Below are 18,953 nucleotides of genomic sequence, written 5' to 3'. Positions count from 1 at the left end.
TTTGCAGGTACACATGTGGTGTACCCCCATTACATCGGTATTATGAATATTGGTTTCTCAAATTGAAAAGGCGAGTGCTCCAGAGATACCATTTTACCTCCTTTATTGCATGACTGCCAATTTCAATATATTTCGGCTTCTGCATGACGCCTTTCTCAGGCCTGTAAATTATGATAAGCTGGGCAGAAATAGTTCTTGTAACATTTTCCAATCGTCAGAAATTTGATCTTATTGTTTTTCTCAACAGACATTTTCAATGATGCCATGCGAGAACTGATGAGCTAATACAATTCTTAGCCACCAGCAGGGTTGAAAGAAATATCAGAAGAGGAAATCCAGAAAAGATTCTCTGAACGATGGATTCCTGATGCATATTAGGTGGACCACTTCTGCAGCCGGAGGGCCATGATGGCAGATTTTTTGGAAGGGTTACCTGTATACAACAAGAGCAACTTCAGTAGGTTTCATGCAGATTCAGTATGCAAAGCTTCTAAGAGAAGATCTTCAGAGTACCTACCCACAATGGACTACTCACCTGTACAAATCATAGTAACAGAAAAAACCAACATTCCCCTACACTACCTACACCAGCAATGGGACAAACACAATGCATCGAAGAAGAGAGACCAGGAACAAGTGCAAATAAAAGAGGAAGCCTCTGTGGCCGCCATACAAAATTGCCAGGACGGATTGCCAGGACATGAACGAGGGCACTTAATCAAACTATGCTTTATCACACGCCCCTTCTGTAGTGCATCCCCTCTAGCCTCATTGAAACATGTCAACTTTTCCTATACCTTGCCTCTGATCCCAAGTAACCCCTGTTTTACCATCCACACCCAATTCGGAATCATAGGAGCCGTATATATTTATTTGCTGGGTATTTTATTTATGTTGTACAAAGTTTATGTAAGGGAAGGAAAAGGAGGTTGGAATAAAGAAATTGTAGAACTTCAATGAACGTCAATAAACTGATGTATATTAGATATGAGTTGGAAACATCCGGGAGGTTTAAATATGGACGAAGACTTATTAGTGCATATTGTACATTAAAGTGAGATGGACAGCAAGAGAAACACGATTCTGTTTGGACTTTTTTTTAATGAATTAACCACACGACCACTGACGGATTTCCGAGAGCCATATGCTAACAGACACAACCATGCGCCACAGTGCACGCGTGTGTTCTCTCTCTAAAGCATATGTTGTGTGCAGGAAGTGGACCCTTCAAGTACAAAAACTATCCTTTAACACTTTTCCAACTTTGTATGTGTGGAGTAAAATGCGGGATTCTTGCAATGAAGGTAAAACTAGGAGAAATTAAAACCTTTCGACAAGGAGGCTTCAGATTTGGTGCAAATCTCTGCTAATAATGTTTGTAGATATGGCTCTACATCTAAACCCATGGGTGGTTGCGTACATGTAATGCTCCCTTGCCGCAAAGTTGTGCATTGTGCAACCTTGCGTTAATTTGGGATACTTTCAAATGCAAATCATAATTTGCATTGGATAGTAAATCCCACCCCAACATTTTGCATTGGGTTTGCGTCACAAAAGTTATACAGACCTGGCGCAAAGCATTATTAAATTATGCTTTAGTGTCTAAAATCTTTCTGACCAGTTATAGATTATATTTATACAGACTGAACTAAGTTAAAGTGGGAAGATCTATCATTCACTAATCTCTTCTCATCTAATTACATAGTATCAGAAAAGTCCAGGCATTATGAAATGTCATCACATTGGTGTTCGTTTTGAAATGTATAGGTTATGCTTCAAGGCTACAGAATGTAGGGTCAGATGTAGAAAGCATTTTTTGGGGTGACAGTGCGGAGTGGAGACTGGAGGAAACCTCAAGGTTATGATGGTGCAACTCCACACAGCTGGTCTTCATCAGCTGAGGTAATACATTTTCCTCATTGCATCTAGTGTGCATGTTGTGGAGAGACGTTCCACAACTTTAGCATCCCAAGTATTGTTGTAGGAATCACCGTCATTTTGTTTATTCATTGACTTGGTTGTATTTCATGCATTCCAGGATTTAGGGCAGTACAACTAGTGCAGCCTCACATGGTGCTGACCTCAGGAGGCGCTGTGTTTAGAAATAACTTACAGGTTTAGAAGCACCTGCTGTAGAGTTCCTTGTGTGCCAGACAGTTTTTGGGCACCAATAAAAATTTCAAGATAACTCTGTGAATTAATTTTACTGCTGGAGAGAGATTGAGTTTTGGCTAGTGGTATTCCTGACTCACCATAAAGTAGTGGAGAGGTTGATATGCCTGCTGCAAAGGACATGTACCATGCAGATCACAGAACTGTATTTTATGTGGATAGCTCAGGGAATTACTGCTTTTGTCACAGAGATCCTTTTGTTACTTGCAGTTCATAGGTTACAATCATAATATAGCATAGTGACCAATGAACTGGCATAAAAGAGTTGCAAGCAAACTGCAAGAAATGGAGTTGGAAATGTATGTTTTTTCCCAGTCTTTCATTATCCTAATGTGGTTTAAAAGGGTTAGTTTGTGTAGAAATACATTCTTTTTAATAAAGCCAACTGCAACCAACATAGTACTTTTTAAATCCAGAGTTTGTGCTTTTGCAGACCAAACACTAATATACTGCCTGCTAGTATGGATGGCGTGATTCCTACTCCTTGTAATCCTCATTGTCTCATGAAACATCACCTATAGACCAATTTCATACATATGATTCCTTGTCTCTGTATAATGTGTGTTTGATGTAAAGTCCTCTGACACCCTACACTGGTATGAGTAGCGCTATAAAACAAATGACATGCATGTGAGTGAGTGAGGGCCTATGGAGAGAAGAGGGCCTGTTGGGGTTGGTAGTGAGGGAATTCATGGAGAAAGCGGTCATTAGGAGATGCCTCAAAAGATTGTCGCACTGGGCGCCACCAGCACTAAAGCCAGCCCTGCTTGTGACACAGATTTTCCATGGGATATTTATAACTGTTTTCACTTTAATAAACACTTCACAATGTCTGTCTTCAAATAAAGTAATATTCTAGGGATATTAGTACTGTGCAAACCCTTTCTAGACTAATGGTGAAATACAATGTTCAGCACATCTGTCCATTTTCCTTTTCTGTAGAGTTTGTACCATTCTTGGTGGCAAACAATCAGTCAACGAAGGATTTGTAAAGCACAGCATATCACTAGTGAAGGTCTAAAGGCACTGGAGTTACTAACTGCTTCGTGGTGATCTGTCATTCAAACAGCCAGGTCTTGGGTCCTTTCCTGAATTGCCGGAGCGATGAGGTGAGAAGGAGCGTCCTCTGCTTTTACCTAGATGGATCCAGGCGTGTCTGCCAGGAAGAGGGAGGTGGAATATAGGTGTGTGGTAGTTTAGTGGAAGGTCGTGTGTTTGTTGATTTATGCTGGTCCTTCGTTGTGCTGGGTCTTGTATGCGTGGGTCTACATTTTGAACAGGCATCTCTTCTGGATCGGTAGCCAGTGTAGCTTCTTGAGGTGGGGTGAGATGTGGGTCCATTTGGTTAAGTCGAGGATGAATCTTGCCGCTGAGTTTTGTATTGTCTGTAGTCTTTTCAGGAGGGGTGCAGTGACTCCTATGTTGAGTGTGTTCTTGTAGTCCAGTCTGCTGGTGACGAGGGCCTGCATGATGGTCCTTCTTGTGTTGACTGGGAGCCCCCTGAAGATTTTGTGGAGCATACGTAGAGTGTGGAAGCAGGCAGATGAGATGGCATTTACCTGTGTCTTTATAGATAGCTTGCTGTTCAAGATGATGCCGGGCTTGCATGTGTTGTCTGTCGGGGCAAGGGCGGGGGCGGGGGCGGGGGCTGGGCCGAGTTCAGCAGACCGCAATGCATCGTTCCATGGCAACGCATTGTTACCAAAGATGAGGACTTCTGTTTTGTCTGTGTTGAGTTTGAGACAGTTGTCCTTCATCCAGTCAGCAATGTTCATCTGATATCTGTAGAAGTTGGCTCTGGTGGTGGAGGAGTCTTCTGATAGCGAGAAGATGAGCTGGGTGTCGTTGGAGTAGGAAATTATGTTGAGTCCGTGCAATCTGACGGTGTTCACCGGGGGCGGGGGGTCCATGTATGTGTTGAAGTGGTGGTGCTGAGGGACAATCCTTGGGGGATGCCGCAGATGATCTTCTTGGGTTTGGGGTGAATGATGGGAGGCGGATTCTCTGGGTTCTTACAGTGAGGTATGAGGCAATCCATTTGAGAGTGTTTCCCTGGATTCAGATGTGGTGGAGTCTGTTGATCAAGCAGAGATGGGAGATGGTATTGAAGGTGACTGCTAGGTCCAGAAGGGTGAGGGCTGCCATTTGTCCATGGTCCGGGAGGGGCATGGTGGGGTCAGTGGTTGCGATCAGGGCTGTCTCAATTCTGTGTTTGGCTCGGAATCCGGATTGAGAGGGGTCCAGGAGGTTGTTGTGTTCCAGGTGTTCGGTGTGCTGCTTGGTTTCTTTGCCTTCTCAAGAACCTTAGCTGGAAAAGGAGGCAGGGAGATCGGCCGATAGTTCTTAGTTTCTGCCGGGTCGGTGGATGGTTTCTTCAGGAGGGGCCTCACTTCAGTGATTTTCAAATCTTCAGTGAAGGAGGCAGAGGGAATGGAGGTGTTCAGGGCTTTCTTGAGCTTGTTGCCAATTGTCTTGCTCCCGAGGTTGAAGATGTGGTGGGGACAGGGGTCCGTGGGTGCTCCACAGTGCACTGTGTTCATAATGGAGATTGTGGCTTGAGTTGTGAGAGGGTTCCAATGGGTGAGCAGGTGTTTAGGGTTTTGTTTGTGGGTGTGAGTAGGCTGATGCTGTCTGCGGCGGGGGTTGGGGTTTGAAGTTTTCGTAGATGACGGAGATCTTGTCATAGAAGAAATCAGCCAAGTTGTCACACAGTTCTTGGGAGGGAGTGATGTCGTTTTCGGTGTATGCGGGTTTGGAGGACTCCTTCAAGATGACGAAGAACTCCTAGCTGTGGTTTGTGCTGGCTTCCATGCTGTTTGCTAGGGCATTCTTCTTTGCTCCTTACAGGAGGAAATTGATTCTGAAAGGATTCCTGTAGAGAGGAGGAAAGCCATTATTTTCATTCCTTAGGGTCAGAGGGACAAGAAATCTTCAGAACCTTACCCAATGCTAAGTCACCATTGGGACAGGCAGACTGATGATTTTGAGAACTGTGAGGATTTGGGTGTAATAAATGGTATGGCTTTGCAGCATTACCATGTGATATACTAAAAAAAAAACTGTCTTGGGTCCAGTCAAGATCAATGGTAAAACTGTAGGCTCAACCCTGAGTAGCTATAACCTTGAGCATCCAGGCTTAAACAAAGGAACTACTGTAAAGCATTTAACTGTACCAAAGAATAAATTATGAAAGCCACACAACATGAAAGAAATCTGACATCGATTTATAAAAATAGATTATATGTTTTTGAATTTCTAAAGTCAAAGATGAGCAAAATACACTAGAGGGTTCTGAAGATACTGATTTTAAAGAAAACTTAAATCTCAGTTTAACTGCAAACAATCATTGGTAACCATAAAGAGTTGAGTTCACCTACTCCAGCTCGACTTGGGTGACCAAATCCAACAGAGAAAAGGTCTGTGGGGCCAATAAGAAGCATTTTACAGTTACCTGGCCACCAAAGTGTTTTCCAGTCCAGTCCCAAACTTTACAGCACAACTGCCATAGACTTCAATAGAGTGGTTCTGATACTGCGAATGCAGGAAATGGAAGATGCTCAAGGATGCTCTGGATGCTGTGCGGTCAACGGGGGTGTCTTTGGGGTTATTACTCTGTCCACAGGTCTGGTGGGTCAACTTTAGCAGCAGAGGTCGGGCCCCCCAAAGTCTTCTTCGAGACAGTAGAATGCCAGCTGTAGCTGAGCTACTGGTCTCCGTACACAGCAGTCCCACCAATATCACTGGGTGGAGACTGGTGTCCCTCTTGGGTGACCAATCTGTTCTTAGATGACACTTTCAGGTCTGGCTGACTCGGTGCAAAATTTGGGCAGCGAAGATTGATCTCTTGAGGCGCTGTGCGGCAGTCAGTGGTGATTCTTCCAAAGTGGCTATTGATTTGCTGAGTTGGCCTGCTTAAGCTTTGTTGGTCCTGGCTCTAGGGATTTAGGTGACTGACTCTTGAAGTCACTTCTTTGGTCTGGAGCTTGGTAATGACTTTTGACCAAGCTAGGAGCCTCAGATACAGTCCTGTCTTTTCTAGCCCATGATGCAGCAGGTGCAGTCCAGTGGTGCAGCCTCTCTTTACCAAGTCCAGGGGTCTGCAATGCAGTCCTTCAGTCCTCGTTCCAGTTCTGGCGTGATTTGAGGTTCAGGTTGCCAGGGGTGCCATATTTACTCCCATAAAGTGCCTTGGGGGATGATGCTTTCACTAGCCAATGGGCTACCAGAAGCAGAACAGGCGTAACTGATGGAAACAAAGCCCCATGGTATTACAGACCTGTTCTTTCTTAGAAAGAGATTGGTCTAGATACACTCCAATATTCTTAAGAACCATCTTTGAAGTTGGAACTGTGCCGAGTTCAGCTGGCCACCAATCAAGAGTCCATATGTTAGGGTCCTTTCCGAATAGCATAATCTCGGTTTTACCCACATTAAACTGGAGATAGTTCTCCGTCATCCAGGCCACTGTACCTCTCAGTCCAGCTACAAAACATTCATAAAACTATGCTAGATTCACAACCAAAGGAAATCAGAAGCTGTGTGTCATCTGCATAAGAGTACAATTCCAGCCCATATGATTTCACTATCTTGGTCAGGGGTGCCACATATTTATTTATGCAATTTTTAAAGCGCTGCAATTACCCAGGGGTGTCTCGGCGCTGTGAGCTATGTTTGATATAACTAATGTGAGATTACTGAAACATTCCTTTATAAACTTTCCAATTAGTCAGATTATTGAGAGAACAACCATGTCTTTAGTTGCTTTCTAAAGATAGTCAGAGTGGAACTGATTTTTATAGTAAGGGGAAGAGAGTTCCACAGTTTTGCAGCTGCGATGGTGAAGCATCTGTCTCCCCAGTTAACTCTCCTCGTTCTGGGTATATTAAGCAGATGAGCAGTATTTGAACGAAGCGTTCTGGGAGTTATGAGTGGTTTAAATGAATTCCTGAGGAATTTAGGTCCAATGTTGTTAATTGCCTTATAGACAATACAAAGGGACTTAAATTTTGTGCGACTTCTAATCGTTTCAGGTGTCTAGAAACAGAGCTGAATTTTGAAAATACATAGATGTTAAATAATATAGGGTGGGGACAACTACTGGCCACATGCTAGCTAAGACTTCCCATATGTGACAATACCCATATTTACAGTATTTCCTGTGTGTTTTACTATAACATATCCCACAGTTCCCCTCTACCTAAATACAAGATTGCCAGTCTTCCCTTAGGGCTCTCTGGGCACACGCAAACGTATGCCTATGAAAATGGTAAAATCAACCTTGTGGTCACTTCAAACCAGTTCTTAGGCAGCTCGACCCTCCAAATGGGGTTGGAGCCAAGCAGACTAGAGGGTCAAAGGAAGGGGCAAGTCTGGTGTCGGGGTAGACCTCTTTGAAGTGCATCTAGTTCTTGAGCACAGCCCCCAGGCTGTTCTGTCAAGGGAAGGCCAACACCTCCCCACATCTAAGCTCTTTTGTCTTCTGTCTAGGAGCAATCCACATCTCAAAAAAAAGGGAAGCAATCAGGTGACTGTTGAATTTGGGCAAAAAGGCCATCAGAGGTTTAGGCACAGACAGATCATTTTTCTTGAAGTACCTTTTCCAATACAGTTAACAAAATTGTATTTCACCATTATATCTGATTTTCAATAACTTTTAAAGTAAGTCCTTGGATTAAATTTATGGCTACCTCCAATCCAAATTTATTATTATAATGTATATAATGTAATCCAATGTTTCCTATATAGTGATACAACATTTCCTTTATAAACCGCCAGCTAAAAGCAGGTGGTTAATAAACGCAGTGTCTCGTATATGTGGAAGACACTTCAGCTTTCATAAATAAGTGAGAAGAGGACAATGTGTGGTGAAACAACGGAGTAAAGAAGTGCACTTTTTCCTCACAATCTAAATTTGTTAAGGGTTCATTTCATCACCTGTCTACTGCCACTGCAGACATGGTAAGAATATGAGGAATAAATGTGATGCTCAAATGCATTTTTCACCCATATTTTATAAATTTTTACCGTAATTCCAGCCAGTATAAATTAGGCCTTAGGGTCCATATTTATACTGGCTCACTCTCACCGCAATGTGTACACACATTATCCGCACATGTGATGTTTACGATTACGCATGAGCAGAAAATTAATGTGCGCCTTATTTTTGAAAAATGCTTTTATGTTGGGATGTCCGCTGCCTACTCCTGCTTGAATTCCCAGTATATCAGCTTATGGATGGCAGGTTCTGGTGCTCTGTGGCAGCTTTAGGAGTATGAAAAAGTGAATACACTGAAAATGGTATGCTTGTGCATACTGGCACAGGAGCCCAGATACAATTGCTATTCATGGCCAACCTCTAGTGTTCATTTATTCTGTTAAACAAAATCCGTTTGCAAACATTGCCCCTTTCACACTATACATTTCCACATGGAACTACTACCTCAACGCTGGCTATTGATAAAAGTGTTACAATTACTCTATGGTGCACACTTATATTTCATAATTATGTGTAATTGGGAAAGTTTGCCAAGAAACTGTGATATGAACATCAGTTGTTTTTCCCCATATTCTCTGAATCTTTTCCTCAACAGACCTGCATTTTTTAGGCACAATTCACACCCTGCCACATTGGTCATGGTTGGAATATAAGGAAAAAACGCAAACCAGAACCGCGTTTTCCCTCATTTTCTCCCTGTGTCTACCACAATTTTACAGAGTATAAATGGAAGCGTAGGTGTTCAAGTAACAGTCATACTTTTTAAAGAGAGAGTAAGGTGCGTGGTAGAAGGAGCTTGTCTAATGAATTTAGGTAATGCGATCAAACTTCTCAGAGTGTTAACAGAGAAGACTTGCGTAGTGGGTAAACCCTTTTTGAACCTGAGAAGTTCCAACCACCTGTATCACAGTCTGTTTCTGAGTGTGCAGAGAGAGAGTATCACAAGGCTCTAGTGTCCCTACTAGTTGTTACTATGTGTCCTGAGAGTAAGAAGAACGACCACGCAGTACCAAATGCTATTTTTAAAAGGAGCAGCTGCATTTATTACATTTGTTGTGCATGGTTATTGTGAAATCAACAGACGGCTCTCCTTCTACATCCTCAACCGCCAGCTACTCTCCGCCGACCTCTCACTTGCCACCGTCATGCGCATCCGAAGAACAACCACCGATGCGAGCTCCTTCTCCCACCTCGCCACCAAGACATGGAACATCCTCCCACTGAGCCTATGACAGACCCAAGACCTGCTGACCTTCAGGAGGATACTCAAGACCTGGCTGTTCAATCAGTAGCACCCCCCACCCCCCCAGCACCTTGAGACCCTCCCAGGTATGTAGTGCACTACTTTACAAATGATTGATTGATTTTTAAAAAGAAATCAATAAAGCAGGCAGACCATAAGTTAGCTAGCTTAGATTCATTAGTTTATTAAAATACAATATTCACACAGAACCACAATGAGGCACATAACCAGTGACATAGAAGAATTATTATGGGACAATATATAACAAGCATCATTAAAGAAGGACCTCTATGACATTTATAGCCAGTGACATTGAAGAAGAAATGTACCATCTCTGTGAGAGGCATGCTCACAATCAAAAGAAACAGAAGAGCTCAATCTGACCTCGAATATTAAGGGAAGCTTGAGAAATATAATGAAACAGCTAATCATTATTTTTTCTTTTTCTCTAAAAAACTTTTTGTTTTTTTTTCCAACTTGAATACAATCAATATTATAATATACCTCCCAAGATTCAAGACCCGCATTTTCATCACACCTCAACAGCCTACAAATTATATACATTTCTGCACTTTCAATTACAGTCTTGTGTGACCCTTTACATCTCCCCAATATTAGTCTCTGCACACTGGGAGCAACTCAGCATAGAGTTGTGTTTGTTCGCTGCAATGCATGAGTTCATGTATCCATTGTTGGACGGTAGGGGCACAACCTCGGCCCAGTGTTGTGCTTCCAGTCTTTTTACTAGTAGTAGGGCCAAAGCCGTGAACTCCTGGTTACCATATGGGTTCTTCTGCACCCACCCAAGGAGTGCAATTAGAGGTGTTACTTTAATGAGGGTGTCCACAATAGCCTGTATGTATTACATGCATTACTTTTACCCAATATTTTTTAATCTTTACACAGTTCCATGTAAGGTGCAGAAACTCTGCAGCCTCCCTCCACCATCTCTCACATCTAAAATCAGCTCTCAGACGCCATTTGTTTAGCATTAGTAGTATGCAATAAATTCTATGTATGTATCTGTAATGGATCAGCCGTAATGTACTACTTGGTGAGAGTCCACGTGCCTGTGCACTAAGACATGACCATATATCATCAGTAATTAGTGATTCAATATCAGCCTCACAACCAGTGGTGTAAAGCAAGCCAGATCAGGTGCCCTTATTATAGCTGTAATGAGTATCTGAGGATTCTCAGCTGCAATCAGTGTTTCCATTGGCTTAAAACAGACTGGCTCCTGAGGGAACTTAGGTTTTATTTGTCTACTTGTCAATTTTACCCAGTAATTTTTTGTTTAAATGTGTTTTTATTGATTTTGATTTTGCATTATTCCAATACACTTCAGGCAATACAATTACAATATATTTGCAATTCGATACAATTATTTCACCTGGATCAGGTTTCTTGTGAAACTAATCTAGATTAGACATCAGCACATCATAAACATGCCTGGTATTTTTTAGAGTGTGGATTTGCCAACCTGATGGATATAGAATTAGACTGTTTGCAACACAACATTGCTATAACCAATTGAAACCTCATATTCACTCCTATGTTTGAAATGATAACGTTTGAACATAGCAACACAATGCACTTCTGATATCTTCTGACTACAAGGTCTATTTGCTCGCCTGTACACAGTGCTTGGATATGTTTTAATTGCTCTGTACCCTATCCCACAAGGTGCCTATTACGCAGCTATTGTATATTATGTACTGTGTTAACTGGTTTGGACAATATAAAGGGTTTGCGTCCATCTCCATGTACCCGTTTCTGGAGAAGACGCTATTATGGGTCTCGCGATCTAGTCATGCCTCCCTGGTCTAGCTCACATTTTGTTCAGGTGAATGAGTAGGGTCCTCACTCAGCCTGGTTCTCCCATATTGTGCGGTAATACGCCAGGATCGCATCCCAGTTTCCAGCTAGTGGCTGTTTGCAAATACCTATCACATCCTCATGACGCAGTGCTATACTCTCCACCTGTGCCCAATGGAGAATCAATTGAAACTAGGCCTTCTCTACAGGAGGGTCAAGCGACTTCCAGCGTTGCGTGATCAGATGCTTGGCTACTATGAGCGGCTACTTGTGCGGCCAGAGTCAGCAGAAAACAGTCTGACTTGCCCAATTTAATTGTTAGTTCAGAAATTCCACTTGAATGTTATAAATTCACACATCAATAGGTGGAAACCCTCTCGCATGTTCCTAACATAGAGCGTGATGTCATCAGCATAGAGTGATCTGAGTATGGGCCTGTTTGTGAACCGAGGGGCAAATTGAAGATAATCTTGCCTCTAAGTGTAGGCAAGTGGCTCCAGTGCTATCACAAATAGGATAGTTGATCACAGGCAGCCATGACTGGCCCCTTTGTTAATTGCAAAGTCCATCAAGAAGTTATGCTTATCCTGGTGAATAATTGTCAGGCACCATTTTAAAAGAACATAATTTTTTTATGTTTTGTTTTCTTTTTAAGAAGAGGAGTGCCAAAAGCTCTGTCAGAGAGTTGTACTGTCAAGTCAGACCTAAGAAGAGAGAAACAGAACCAAAAGGAGCTTTATTGTTAAAGAAGAAACATGAGGACACATTTGAGAGTTAATCTTCAATGCATGAATAGAAAGAAAGGGTGGATTCCGAGAGCATGGTGATTAAGGGCCTCATTATGACTAGGGTGCTCCATCGGACTGCTAAAGCCAAGGTGGCGGTGCGGGAACCGCCGCACTGGCGGTCCGACTGCCCTGTTACAGCTTGGGCGGTCAGACCACATTAGACCCACCGCAACCTCCAGGGGTGAGAGATCCCTGGCGGTGTTGCAGTGGTCTTGAAGCAGCACCAAGAATATTATAAATTTCCCCACTGCCACACTTTTAATGGCGGTGCAACTGTCATGAAAAGTGTGGTAATGAGGAGACAAACCCCTTGTGCCTCTGCACCGTAGGGCGAATACAGGGGGGCACACGTTGTGCCCCCTGTCTGCATGCACCCCCAGTTCCTGCAGGGCATAGACTTGGCAGTCCATCCCCTTCAGGAACTGCCTTTGATGCTCCTATTGCAGTGCATTTTTCAAAGGCACTTGCGTGGGACCGCCAAAGAACTTTCCGCTGGAGACTTTAAAAGTTGTACTCTGGTAGGTGGTTTTTTATGGCTTTGGCAGTCTCAGAGCGGGGCAGTGTCTCGGCAGCCCTGCTCCGAGACCTGCAAAGCCATAATATGGCCTTAAGACCGGAAGACTGGTCTGAGTTAGAGAGATAGACAAGGGTATGACTAAGGGATGAAAAGGTATATCGCCTCATACATTCTAGTCAAGAGCAGAACCTACCTGAGAAATATGCTCAATCCTTGAAATGGAATTGATGAAGAATTCGTAATAGTGTGCATAAAAGAACATTTTCTTATGTTTCTGGGTGTGTATGCTATACATGGATGATATATTTTCACCAAAAATAATTTTAAAGTGCTATATTCAGTGTTTGAGCTTTTTCACAGGGAATCCCGTGACATACACTGTTGCTTCATGTCCACCTCTTAGGTGTATATAACTTTGACGCTAACCCACAGTGTACGAATAAGACAGCCAATTGAGCAGTAATATGAGGAGGCAACATTTACAGCTAGATTCATCAAGCATTTTTGTGAGTGCAAACGGTGCAAATCACTAAATTTGGCCGTTTGCGCCCGCAAAAATGGCATTTGGAATTCATCAATCGGTCATGAACTCGCAATTTGAAAAATCGCAAATAATTGTGATTTTTCAAATTGCGATCGCATTTAAGGAATCTCAATTTGAGATTCCTTAAATGCTATTCATGAACCTTTGAAAAATTGCGAATTTGCTATTTTTTGCCGCTATTTACCGCGAAGTCTGACTTCGTGGTAAATAGCGAAAAATGCACTTTTGTGCATTTTTCTAAGTTGTATGTTACACACACACATGTCCTTTGGACATGTGTGTGCGCAACATCAGTCTACATTTTCATTTCAGGGGTGCTACAGGGTGTCCTTTGGACACCCCTGGCACCCTTGAAATCGCATCCTTATTTGTGATTAGCAAATTGCTAATCGCAAATAAGGAATAACTCCCAATTCATTCCTATGGGCAAATAAGGAATAACTCCCCATTCATTCCTATGGGCCTTTGGCCCATAGGAATGAATGGGGAGTTATTCCTTATTTGTGATTAGCAATTTGCTAATCGCAAATAAGGAAGCTGTAGGCAATTTATTTTGCGATTCCTACATGAATCCCGTTTTGCAAGTCCTTAATAGCGATTCCTTAATAATCTGGCTGAAAGTGATTTATTTACTCCTCTACTTTCTGATGAATGAATAATTTGAAGATTCAGAGTGATATGGTTCACTTTAACCCTTTGGGCGCTATTGACGGAACCGTTCCGTCACGCCCCTCGGGTGGACTGTGCTCATGTCGGAACGGTTCCGTCATGGCCTGCTCGCCGCGCCTGCGCGGCACGTTTCATTAAGCCGGCGGGGCCGTGACAGAACCGTTCCGTCACAAGCACAGCTCACCCGCGAGCCGTGACAGAACGGTTCTGTCACCCGCGTAGGTGAGCCGCGCGCCCCACGCGACAGTTAGCGCTGCGGCGGAATAGCCGCCGCAGCGAAGGTGTTAAGAAAAAACTGGACTGAAAGAGGCTTATTGTAAATTGGGTCTCTATGTAAGTTATAATATTGAGTTAGAGTGATTCTCTAACTGCATCACCAAATAAATCATATCTTTCTTCCTGGTTTCAGCTGACTTAACCTTCCTACGTATGCCTTCTATAATTGAAGAGACAGCGTGACATTAAGGAAAGACTGGGTCACATGTCTACAAGTCAGATGTTTTGCTTTTGTGTGTAATGACACAACAGGCTTTGTGTTTATCTGTCGCGCCCAGAAAGGGCAACCTTAGAGGAACTGAAAGTCAACATGACATGTCTCGCTGTTTACTGGAAGGTAGAACACTAATTATAATCTTGCTTTTATGTGAATTATCAAAACACTTCATGCTTCATTTATTGTAAAAAAGTTCATGAGGATATCATTTTCGTATTCAATGAGCACACTCTTGGTTTTGATAAAAGTAAACTTTTTATATGATGGTGTTTAGATTGACTTTTCACCTTAATTCTAATACAGTTTTAGCATTTACCACTCATTCAGCCCACTCTTGGAAAATGCATTAATAAACCATACACGTTAACACAATAACCATACCCATACACCTGTTATTAGTATTTTCATAGTGTAATCCCACACAAGGGCCTCGCTGTGGAGAAGCGTGGCTCATGGGTTAGAGCGGCAGACCCTGATGCAGAGGTCTGGCCCGGGACCGGGGTTCAATTCCCGCCTCGGCGGCTCTTGGACTCAATTTCCCCAGACCTGATAATTCTCGCATCGGTGCCTAGTCTAATCATGGGTCACACTCTGTGACTCTGGGCAATAGCTTGCTTAATCTCCACAACGGCCCCAGCAGCGCTGTGGATGCCTGGCTTCACCTTGGGTGTGCCCAGGAGTGGACATTTCACAGGAAAGCCAGGATGGGTTCCACAGCGGTATGAATACAGCGCTACGAGGCCTCCGGGTAGAAGTGCGCTATATAAATACTCTACATTTACATTTACATTTACATCACTATGCATGGTGGCAGAAACACCAAGAAAAACCAATAGCCAACCAATAGTGAAACTATTGTAAGAATTTCTCTTCAAGTAGAGCATTGTGTTTGAAGTTGAAGGAATACAGTTCATTATTTCCATAGGTATTGTAGAAAGGCATAGGTAATGAACCACAATGAGTCCTAAAAGAAACATCTCAAATTAAAATTGGACCTTATGATTCTGAGGGTTGGAGCAAGGTTTTAAAAATGTTGCAAAATGTAAAAATTATTTCATGAATTTTACTCTGCCATCAATATTCTCCTTTGCACTTATTTACTGAAGAGAATTTCTAAAGGGCATTTAAGAATTGTTCATTCATACATTTGTATTAGGGCATTACGTAAAGACGTTGGTTTTACTGAGCACATATTATGAAGCATTATAGGCTACTGTTGAGGCCTTTGCTTTGGGCATGTGCATGCCTCCTGAGGTACAGAGCCTTATTTAGAGTTTGGTGGATAAGTTACTCCGCCACAAACAGGGTGGCCTTTCGATCCGCAGTATTACAAATACATTATAACCTTTGGCATTTGTAATACAGCAGTCATGATATGTATCACGTTTTGCCTATGTATCCTGTCCCCTAAACTCTACATAAGACTCATAAACTTGAATCACAGGTGGGGGAAATCACATCTTGATCGATGTATCCCCCAGCAGATTGACTGTACAATTACTAGTACATCTAAATATTGAAGGCAGAATGTTTTGAAATGAACATTTTTTAACCTAACTGTTAATTTGGCACATGTTCAAGGCAGGCAGACTGCATTGATGTGTCAAATCATTGGCCATTGTTTCAAAACTCATAGTGGGAAAGAAATTATATATATGTTTTAAAAACACAGGGCAGGAGAAAACATCTTACCTCGAACTGCCATACCCAGGGTTTGAATGCTGCATTTTGGCTGGCTGCGAGGTGGTGTAGTGGATCTAAAATAAATGGAAACTCTTTGCCCCGTATTGAGAAAGAGATATATTTCATGTGAAATCATAAACTTCTGGAGATTTTACAGAGTAATACATCACAGAAATTCATAAGTTGCCCCAAGATCTACCTCCTCTTCACTGTATCTCCATGCTGTTCTATACTTGTCTATCTTAATACATAGGATTTTAGGGATGCATTCGAGGGTTTTCAAACAAAGATAAACACTGAAAATTTGGGGCAGATGGACTATACCAACAAGCACATGATAGTTCTTTGTCTTCAATCTAGAATTTACATTCCATTTAAACATCATTACCTAACAACTATTAATTGCTTGCTTTCACAGTGATAAGCCGGAGCTGTGGTAGAATGATCATAGATAGAGAGAAAGTTTAAAAAAACCAGGACATTTAAAAAGTATGTGCTGTCTAAGAAAAATGTTCCTCACTTCTTCCATGATCAGGCTTCATCCTTAAACAAATTTGCGGTTCATGGATCCTTGCACTGTAAGTAGCCCTAACAACTATGAAAAATTAACATAAAAAAGCTCAATAGTAATAAACGGACAAGTTGGCCTGCCCTCACAGGCAGGGTAAATAATGAAACCAGCATGTGACAGTGGCCTGGATCTAGCATCCTCAAAAGGCTTCCTGAACCGACCTATACCGGTACGTAGTCCCTAAAAAATCAAGCTTTCGGAGTGATTGAGAAGATCCTAGTATGTCAATCCAAGTGCTAGTGTTTTTAATATTACAATATATGAGTAGAGGGTACACAAGTTATAATGATAGTGTCAACATTTCTTATTAGTAGCAATATGTTTCGGTCAATACTAACAACTTTTTCATATTATGGGATGCTGAATTTAATACTGGAGGACCTGTGAGCCTGGTTTACTAAAAAAATGTTTTATGGCTTAAGACTCTTACAAATATCTGAAGTTGTAATATATTAGTCTGATGTACTGCCTTTTTCGATTTCTAAACACAATCTCTAAATTGTCATTATCCTCGGGTGGATTCGGCTAAATATTTCGAGAGATATTTTTATAGCTATGGATCACAATAAAAAGAACTTCACAGTCCGCATTTTGCTAAGTAAACAAGCAAGTGAAATATATTGTTGACCAACCAGAGGAGTATTTACAGTTACAATGGAGCTGCCATTAAATCTTAGTCACTTTTTATCCGATAGGTTTGGAATAAATCGATACATTTCGTATTTTGATCAATAGATGGTTTAGTGTTAACAGCAAGGAGTTCCTCGGTATCACGCTTAATTTGATGCAGTATTTAATATAGCAATAAAATGTGTGTCCAGGAATTGTAGCTTTAGAGGAAGTGCTTCTGGGAATAGATAAGGCATTTCAGCGTAATAGCTATTTACTGTATTAAAGTATTGCAATTAGAAGTGCTCTCCAATACAGATTTAGCTTATAAAAGGCACTTGTTTACTGTAGTGTGCAAACAAGAGAGCCATATTACACAAGCCTTTCAGAGGCTCAAAAATAGAGCAATTCTAATTTTCAGCAATTTTGCTAATTGCTTAAAGTATTACTGAGCAAAGAGATTTTACTCTAGTAAATGTTACACCACCAGGGCAAAAATAGAGGAAAAACCTGTTGTAGCAGTGCAAAGCATTTTTTTTATGTATCTAGAGTTTATAAATCATTTTACGCTTAGGAAAGAGATTTAAACAAATACATCCTAGTCATTGAATTAAATGAAGTATCCTGAAGCTGCATTATTTATGCTCATTTTGTACTATACATTAAGGAAATGTATACTCTGTTCCATGGCTAGTTTTTTTAGTATTTAACAAGAGAAACATGTTTGAAGCATTATGTAGTATGTAACCTCAGCAAAAGCGTGCTTACTGAGTTTGCCCCATTTTTTAAATACTTTGCATTACTTCTTGAATTTTTTCAAATTAAATCACCATTTTCTTTGGGAAGTAAATTCCAACATAACGCTTTGTGCCGGGTTTGTGTGAATTTTCTGAAGGCATCAATAGGTAAAGAATAGACAACATGCTTCTGAGGAATCAAACCAGAAGGTCACAATTTAAATACAATGCAATCTATGGAAATCTTTGACTTTGTAGTTTGGATTTCCTGGTCTTTTCTAAACTTGTTGCAAACAGACGTAAACTGAAGCATAGCCCAAATCTGGAACTAGAACCCATTATTGTTACATGATATGTTTATATGTTGTTCTTGGGTTGACTTCTGATACTTTCTTTACAAGTGTCTGTTTCAGTCATATGAGACAAAAATGAAGAAACAACCCCATCATTATCATGCAATCCAAGCTAACTTCAGATCTGTAGTGTTTTACCCAGACATTTTGGGGTTTATCCGCAACGAAATGGCGCAGTGCAGCATTGCGTAAAATTTTGCAGTGCTGCGCTGTCATTTAAAAAAATGCACGGATACACTGCATTTACAAGAATATGGCACACCCCTGTGTTTTCCCTTGTACCAGCTCTAAAAATAGCTGCCTAGGACCAACACAGACACTCTTGCGCCATAGTGCAAGGGTGTCTGTTGTCGTGTCCCCCTCAAATCATACAAGGACACAGACTGAATATTCACAAGCTCTTTATTAGGCATCTAGCTCGGTCCCCGTCCCTACTCTATCTGGCCCTTTCCTGTCTTGACCCCACCTCTTCCCCTCTACCCACCTAGCTCCTCCCACCCCAACTACTGGACTGTCAACTCTATAACATCTCCCCCTTTCTTAACAAACAGTAGTAAAAGTGAAACTTAGTCCATTTCTACGATCAGTCTCTTTGGAGGTTGCACTTGGCGTCGGGGTCGAGCCGGTGTAGACACAATGTTCTCGACCGCTGGCTCCTGCACCATGAGAGGTGCAGAGTCGGGTGTGCCAGCCTCTGGGACACTGGGGTTCTCCAGCGTGGAAGCTGCAGGTGTGCAGTCATGTCTTTCAGGAGGGCATTT

The 18,953-nt window shown here is 41.9% G+C and overlaps 1 pseudogene; it reads left to right on the top strand.

The window, feature by feature from the left end:
- The first annotated feature begins 405 nt into the window (after window positions 1-405).
- Window positions 406-718, top strand: LOC147688526 (DET1- and DDB1-associated protein 1 pseudogene; annotated as a pseudogene).
- Window positions 719-18,953: the final 18,235 nt, after the last annotated feature.

Source organism: Lissotriton vulgaris, chromosome 10 (genome assembly GCF_964263255.1).
Source record: "Lissotriton vulgaris chromosome 10, aLisVul1.2, whole genome shotgun sequence".
Taxonomy (NCBI): domain Eukaryota; kingdom Metazoa; phylum Chordata; class Amphibia; order Caudata; family Salamandridae; genus Lissotriton; species Lissotriton vulgaris.
The sequence above is the reverse complement of the archived record's forward strand: the minus strand, read 5'-3'. Positions and strand labels throughout refer to the sequence as shown.